Below are 8,007 nucleotides of genomic sequence, written 5' to 3' on the forward strand. Positions count from 1 at the left end.
TATCTATCATTTGTTGTATATTATGATAAATACAAATATAAAAAAACATTTAGGTAGTTTAAAATAATGGATGGTTTTGTTTTTTCTTTGCCAAAGCAGGGGTTTTCGTGTAAAAATTACAAATACAAATAATATAAAGGTAGAAATATGAGTATAGAAATATATCATAAACACGTTAAAGATTTATATAAAAATTAGAAATATAAGGAAAAATAAGTTGTAGCAGTAGATATGGTAAATAATTTAAAAAATATTTCCCGTATATTTTTTGAATAAGGTGCATATTATATATAGTTATTAATATAATACATCAATATAAACGATAAATATATATAAAATGTCAACTATCTATAAGAAGGAATAAAAGCTCTGTGTCACGTGCAGCAGTAGAAAATTTCAGGCTCCCAGGGAATAAATAGTTTTCTTTAAATCATTTTCGTTTTGGATTTTTTTTTTTACTCCCGGGTAGCCTGAAAGTTTCTACTGCTGCTTTTTTATTCTAAAGGTGGAAAGGAAAACCAAGATCAGAAATACAAGAAAGGGGAAGGGGAAGGGAAGGAAGGGAAGCAGGAGAGGAAGAGGGAAGGGAAGTGGTGAAAAACAGGGTGAAAAAAGTAAAAAGAGTTGGAGGGAAAAAGAGAGGGCATCCGGGAAGAGCGGTGCTGCCTCAGGTCCTTCCCCGCCGTGGGGCGAAGGAGCCGTTTGATGCCCGGGAGGGAGTGCAGGTCCCGGTGGCTCCCGGGGGACGGAGCGGTGGCTGTCAGCCCGAGACTCCAACTCCCGGCAGGCCGTGCTGCCGGCGCGGCGTGTGACGCAACGGCTATCGCGGCACATGAGTGGCTGTCAGCCCGAGACTCCAACTCCCGGCAGGCCCTGCTGCTGGCGCGGCGTGTGACGCAACGGGCGACGCGGCCCGGCATTTTTCTCTAAATCGGCAGTAAATACAGCTGAGTAAAATTAGCTTGGTTTTCTTCCTTCTTTTGTAACTGAACTGTTTTTATTAAAAATCCTATTTGAATATGTAGAAAAAGTGGGGATGTCCTGTAATATATCGTAGCTTTTCTTGTTTACAGGGTACTGAGAAAATACGTCTCCCTTAGAGTCCCGCGGAAAGGTTCTCAGTGCGCTCTCTATCAAGGTATGTATTTACAAATAAGTGATCCCTTTAGATATTTGCCTGTGTACCTTTTCCTGTAATTCAGAGCTTGCGTTCTGTGGGTTTTATGATAAACCTGTAAAACATGTAAAAATGGTTTTGCAAGTCTTAAACCTTGAAGGCAGCAATAAGTGGATTTAGAGCCTGTTCTTGACCAGACAAAGGGAAAAAGTGTGACTTTGATGCTGAACTTGTCATTTTTCATTTGACTTGTCTTGAATGATTTAGGAATAGAGAGAACTAGAAAAAGAGAGAAATAGAATTGGTTCTTGAGCACTCCTCAACTGCTCACCATGATCCAGTGTAGAGCCAAAGGGAAGGGTGATGGAACAGAGCTCTGAGCTTTGGAAGGAAATAAATTTAAACCTGACCTCCTCACAGAGTCTCACTAACTTCTTTTGTTTTAAAATACAAAATACGATTAGGAAGTGTTGGAAGTTAGTGTTTTGGGAAAGAAACGGCAGTTCCACAGAACATTCCATTTCACAGAGGCTCTGGGAACGATTCATGTTGTAAGTGCTGTCACTGCAATCAGTTAGTGGTTCAGCCTTGAAACGTGCACTTGGCCTTCTATAAAGCACTGTTTTGTTTGCCTTTCAGTGCTATGAGTCTTGATAAATTGGAGAAGAGCCCAAGAGAAATTTTTCATCCCTTGATATAAAAGGTAGGAAGTGACTTTTTTTGGTTTGGTTCTTTTTCTTTATTATTTTCTGGAAATAAAAGTAATTAAGTATAGGTACTACTGGTTTGTTTCTTCCAGTAGCAGGTGATAACAATAGCAGTAGTACTAGTAAAAATAATAATAGAAATAATAATAATAGTAATGTAATACTACGTAAACTGTCTTTATCCATTGAACTGGCCATTTCAAATCAAAACTTCTAAACACAAATCAAACCATCATCCTTGTAGAATCTTTCACAGCAGCGGGCTAAAGATCCTGGTTTTGTTGACAGGATTTATTGGTTCTGGAAGAACAAGAGGGAAGTACAAGCCTAACTACTTCTAGCTCACAGGCCCGTCCAGTGAACCCAGGTTTGTGTTTTGGTGGGCTTGTGATGACTTTGAAATCAATTGCTCATTCCAGTAAAAAAAATTCATGTTTTTTTGAACGTGACAGCAGAAATAACTTTAGGCACCAACTGAATAATAATAGATCACCAGTTTAAGTTAAAAATTCATGCTATACTATCAAAACTTAAAGGTAAATTATTATGTATTAGGTGATGGTATAAGGTGTATGTTCTAATGTGTAATGCAAAGATACATACGTACCTGAAAGTCCTTAGCGGAAACAAATTTTTATGTCTGCTGTTTGATTGTTTACCATACGATATTTGGTTTCATTTCCCAGGGACCGGTGAATTTTAACTTTGGAGTCCCCTATGCTAAGGATGCTCAGCTTACAGGTGATGAAATGTTCAGTAATGGTGAGTTTTTCACCTTCTCTTTAATTGCTATGCTGATCTGAATAAGAAAAAAACAAAAGCAAGAGGAAAAAAAAAGGATGGTTTATTATTTTTTACGCTGTTATGTTTGTTTCCTCAGTATTTGCTGCAGCTCTGCTTACCCAAGCTTTGGGTTCCTTCTGTCCCACTGGGAGTTGCCCAGTTTGGTTGCATCTGGTGAAATTCACCCTGAGACCTTACAGAACTAGCTCCAACTACGTGAGAGCCATTTGCAGTTCTCTCCAGACACCTGGAGAATGGGTGACGTTTCTGAGGATCCGGCGAGCGTGCTTCTATCAAAACTCAGTCTGTGAAATTCCTGGGGAAAACCCTTCTGTGTCCTGAAGGGTTCAAACTCTGGTGAGGATCCAGTTATCAGGTGCTCACCTGGATGGTTCCAGCTCCCAAAGTTAACACTTGTACTCTTGCCCTGTAGTTTACATCTATTGTATTTTTGTTATTTTGCAAGATTTTTTGTCTTTGCAAAATATTGTGCATTTCACTCTTTGGAACCTCTCAGATGGTTCTTTGGTGCAGCACCACCCCAGGGGACACTTGGCTGCTGTCCTGAAGGGTTTGGTCGCTAGAATTGTGAATCCTGGAGAGTTTGTGAGTCTTCTGTCCCCAGGGAGGTGTCGTGCTTTGTTTACTTTTGTTCTGTTGGTTAGGCGCTGCTTCTCGTTGCAAGTATGAATTTCAAACTGCCCTGTTCTTATTTTAACTGTTTTCCTGGTTCTCTCTGTCCGGCAGGGAAAGACTCTCGTATCCTTGTCGTCGGGCTCGGTGCTGTCCAAGAAGATACAGAGACTAAAAAAATCATAAGAAGCAAAATATGACTGCAGGGAAAAGAAGCTGGAGAGAACAGAAGGTGATGTTGTTATCCTTACCCTGTATTAGAAACATCCGCTGTGCTTTGATGCTGGCAGCTGCCAGGGGCTTGTTAGCTCTTTGTAGGCAGGTGTAGGTGTTCACTTGTAGGTTTTTTCTCTGGACAAGGCAATTCAAACTTTGCTAAGCTTATATTTGCAGATTGCTCTCTAGCACAGTCCAGCATGACATTTTTGAATGTTGTAAAAATACCATGTTACTTGGAAATTGCTAATGAAGAGAAGCTTTAGGGGAAAATAAGATTTCAGGGTTGGAAGATGTGAGAAGAATTTTGTGGGGACGTTAGACTGAAGTAAAGCACACTTGAAGCTGGACTGGCACGCTGGCAGGTCCCCTATTAAACAGTAGTGCTGAGATTAGCCTGGGGGTTGCCCATTGTTTCTGTAGAAATCAATGTTTCCTGGTCTTGAGAGGGAAGCTGCTTTGAAAAGCTGGAAGGTTCAGCATGCTGACAATCCCCGTGCTTTGGATTAAAAGTAGATTTCAGAAGGGTCCTAAGCTTTTGTCTTTTCCTAGAAGTCGATGTAATCCTGTCGAGGAGTGTTTAGTTCTGTGTTGCCATGTCATCCATCAGAGCCCTGTTGTACTAATCTTCATACAAGTACAAAACAAAAAATCAGACCCTGTCCCAAGCACTTAGAGGCCAGAACACGATTTCCTCGGGCTGCCATTTGTGTGCCATCGGTACTCACCACGAATTGAGCCCTCTGGCTCTGACAGAGCCCCTGGATGCTGACGGAAGGGGGCTGGTCACAGACCCTGGAGGTGCCTGTCCCCCAGGGTGGGAGAGGACGAGGCAGTGTGGCCTGCAGGGAGGGTCTGGTCCCCAGAGAGCAGCCGGCGACTCCATGCCTGCCCGGGGCTGCGGGTGCACCCTCGGGGTGGACGCCTGCCCTCAGGTTTCCCCTGGGCACCCGGGGAGGGAACCAGGTCCATCCGTGTGGCAGCTGCAGGGCCTGCAGGCTCTGGGCCCTGGAGCCGAGTGAGCCTGAGCTGCTGCATGCTTGCTGTGAGCGTTGGGGTGAGGGTGCATCACTGCAGGCCTGGGATGGATTGAAATGCGCTGAGGAAAGCACAGGGAGGGAGGGAGGGAGGGAGGGAAATGCTCTGTTAACATGTGCCAATTCTTCTGTCAGACTCATCACGGCGGGACAGCGTGAGGACTGAAAGTGTAAGAAGATGTGGAGGGAAAGAGAGAATCTGACAGGAGCAGCGAACGCACGAGTGCAGGAATTTTGCTTTTTGCTTGGATGTAAACTCAGGAGTTGAGAGGAATTTGGGAGTGAGAAGGGACATTTCAGAAGGAGAAGAAGAAAAAGAGGTTGTTGTTGTTGTTACAGTCCTGGCAAAATCTTTTGTTCTAGCTAATAAAAGAAGTTAGTTTAAAAAACAAAAAGGAAAAAATGTAGTGTTTTTTTTTTCCTTCACTATGATATTCATTGGTGGTATATGGTGTGTTGTTTCATTTCTTGGTATTATTAACTCTGTGTAAATTGTTTTTTGAGTGAAGCTGACTTTCTGGATGGGTTGGTTTGTATTTGAGGCAGGATTAATTTCAGTAGGGTTCTTTCATAGATTTCTGATGGGTATTACTGGGATTTTGGTTTTGTTTACTCTATGTATAAACCTAGAGCTTTGGTAGGGCCAGCTGGGCTGCTGGAGTTTTGGGTGTGAATTTATTAGATGGCTTTTGTTAGATGCAGTTTTTAATTTTTGAAATGTTTTTCAATGTAGTGGTTTTAAGGTGGTTTTTAAGAATTCATTGTATTGTTTTCTGTTGTTTGTAGTTGGTGTATGATAAGGGATGTGGTGTGAGTTCTTGAACATTATGGTTTTGGTGTTCCTAAGTTCTGATTTCTTTGTGGTTCAATATTTTTTTTTATTTTTATTTTTTGGGACAGGGGCATTTATATGGTGGGTTTTTATAGGCAATATGTTTTTTAATTTAGGTAGTGATATTTTTTAATATTTTAATAGTTTAGGTTTTTTATTTTCATGGTTTTAATTATTTTTTTAATTTTTTGAAATAACTTTTATAGATTACATGTTATTATTTGTGCATTAACATAAAGGTAGAGCTTTGGGGACTTTTTTTAGTAATGTTTAGGGTCAGTTGTGCAGTTTTGAGTCTAGTGCGTTGGTTTGATTTAATTTTTAATGGGTGTTTGTTTTTATTAGCAGTTGTGTCATTTTCAAGGTGTGTTTGAGTTTTTTGGGGTTTTTGAGATACTGGTTTAGGAGGAAGTTTATGATGAGCATGTGCGGAGGTTTTGGGCTACTTTATAGTGGGATTTAAAATTTATTTACAGTTAGGTTTATTTGAGTTTTTATTAGGGTTCAGTGACGTTGTGGCATGTTTGTTCCATTAGTAACAGAAATAGGTTTTGTTTTGCTGTGCTGCGATGGGATGGGCGTGTGCTGCGTGCCGGTGCTGACAAAGGTACAGTATTGTTGTGGCTCTGGTGCGTCGGGTTAATGAACTGACATGGTTTAATGTAGAGATGAAAATAGAAATAAATATACATTTAAAAATAAATATAACATTAGAGTGGTAAACATAAATATAGATAACAGATACATACATAAAACTATAATACATGGTATATAATTGTAACATATTATCATATAGATAAATGATAGTCTATTTTATATATATATATATACACAAAGATATATAAATATAGATTGTAAATATAAAAATATTTAAATAGAGTTAAAGTAAATTGGGTGGTTTTATTAGGTTATAGGCTGGGGTTTTTAAATGATAGCAATAAAATATAAATTCAGATATACAAATATATATAGAAATACAAATATCTATACATATTTAATTTAAAGAAATATAAGTAAGAAAATATATATAATACAGAAAATATATATCTATGATTATATTAGAAGGTATTCTCTCTAATATATATAATATCTATTAATAAAAGTAAATAAAAATATTCATATCAATATCATTATAATTTTGAAAAATAAATTTACTTCCTAAATTTTAAATCTGGTTCAAATAAAGGGGTGTCCTTGGTTTTTATTTGGTTAGAGGCAGGAGTTTTATTTTAAATAATGTAAGCAATATAGAAATGTGGATCTTAAGATAGAAATATATAATAAATATATAAAGAGAAATTGCTAAACTATGAATAGAAATTTAAATATAAATATATGTAAGTAATATGAAGAGTTGTAGCATAGAATATAAATAACATTATATGGCATTATAAATTATAAATGGGAATATAAATATAAAAATATGGAAATATAGTTTAAGAGAAAGGGAATGTTTTGACTTCTATTTAAGTAGAGGCAGGGTTTTTATTTTGAATATTGCAAGTGTTCCAGAAGTAAAAATATTGACGCAGAAATATTTAATCAATATAAAAAATATGAATATAAATATATAAAAAATATAAATACCTACTCACATTGCATGTAATATAGAATATAAATTTATTTATAACTTGACATTGGTAAAGATAAGTGTATAAGTAAGCAATATACATTAATATACATTATAAATACAAATATGAATATAAAAATTGAACATGAGGATAAAATCTATTTAAATATTGTTTAAAACAAAGGGTTGGGTTTTTTTTATTCTTGTGTTAGAGGCAGGGTTTTTATTTTAAATAATATGAATGTAGATATTATTGTTATATATTTCTAAATATTGAGATATACAATTAAGATATAAATATATATATAAACACAAAATATAAATAAATACAAATAATAGGAAGAGATGTAATGAAGAATACAAATAACAGTATACATAAGTATACATTTTAAATGTAAATGTGAATATGAACCTGAAAAATAGAATTTAAAAGATATTTAAGTACAGTTTTGAAGAAAGGGGTTCTTTTTGGCTTTAATGTGGATGGAGGCAAAGGTTTTATTTTAAATAATCCAAGTGTTACCGAAGTAAAAATCGTAACAGAAATGTATACTTACTATGTGAAAATATTTATAAAAATATACAAATAAATTTAAGTTTTAGGGATATATGCAATATGGAATAGAAATGTATTTATAAAAAGAAATGTATAAATGGACAGTGTACATCAATATACGTTGTAAATAGAAATGTGAATATTAATATGAAAAAATATTTTTAAAAATATTTAAATATTTTTTTTAATAATTTTTTTGTGTTGTGTTTTGTTTTGTTTTGTCTTTTATCCTATTAGATTAGAGGCAGACGGTTTTTTTCCCTCTTCCCGGTTGTTTTGGGGCATTTATTTCAGAGCAGTTTTCGGCGGGGGTCGCCCCTGTTCTTTTTTGCCGCCTTCGCTGCCGCAGCCCCGAGGCGCGCTGCGCCCCCGGCTGGGGCGGGCGGCAGTGCTGCCGCCTTGTGGGCAGAGCGCGGTACTGCAGCCGTGCAGCTAGAGGCGGCCAGCTTGGGAGTGGCGCGTGGGCGATGTCGCGGAGTTTTGTTTGACCTTCTCAGCATGGCGGCGAAAAGGGCGGGGAAGTGGAGGACCGTGTGGGTGTTTAACTGCACTGCCT

General features: G+C 37.4%; 1 long non-coding RNA gene across 4 annotated transcripts in view; it reads left to right on the forward strand.

Annotated features, from left to right (window-relative positions):
* LOC134425868 (uncharacterized) overlaps positions 1-5,040 on the forward strand; it is a 62,971-nt gene extending 57,931 nt beyond the window's left edge. Inside the window, exons 1-7 of one of the 4 annotated variants that reach the window (XR_010029794.1) lie at positions 315-1,138; positions 1,582-1,668; positions 1,757-1,820; positions 2,113-2,191; positions 2,511-2,586; positions 2,705-3,472; positions 4,629-5,040. This is a non-coding gene — a long non-coding RNA (uncharacterized LOC134425868). Of the gene's footprint in view, positions 1-314; positions 1,139-1,581; positions 1,669-1,756; positions 1,821-2,112; positions 2,192-2,510; positions 2,587-2,704; positions 3,473-4,628 lie in introns of those variants that run through there. The other 3 variants (XR_010029795.1, XR_010029796.1, XR_010029793.1) reach the window with 3 other exon arrangements.
* Positions 5,041-8,007: the final 2,967 nt, after the last annotated feature.

This window comes from Melospiza melodia, chromosome 16 (genome assembly GCF_035770615.1).
Source record: "Melospiza melodia melodia isolate bMelMel2 chromosome 16, bMelMel2.pri, whole genome shotgun sequence".
Taxonomy (NCBI): domain Eukaryota; kingdom Metazoa; phylum Chordata; class Aves; order Passeriformes; family Passerellidae; genus Melospiza; species Melospiza melodia.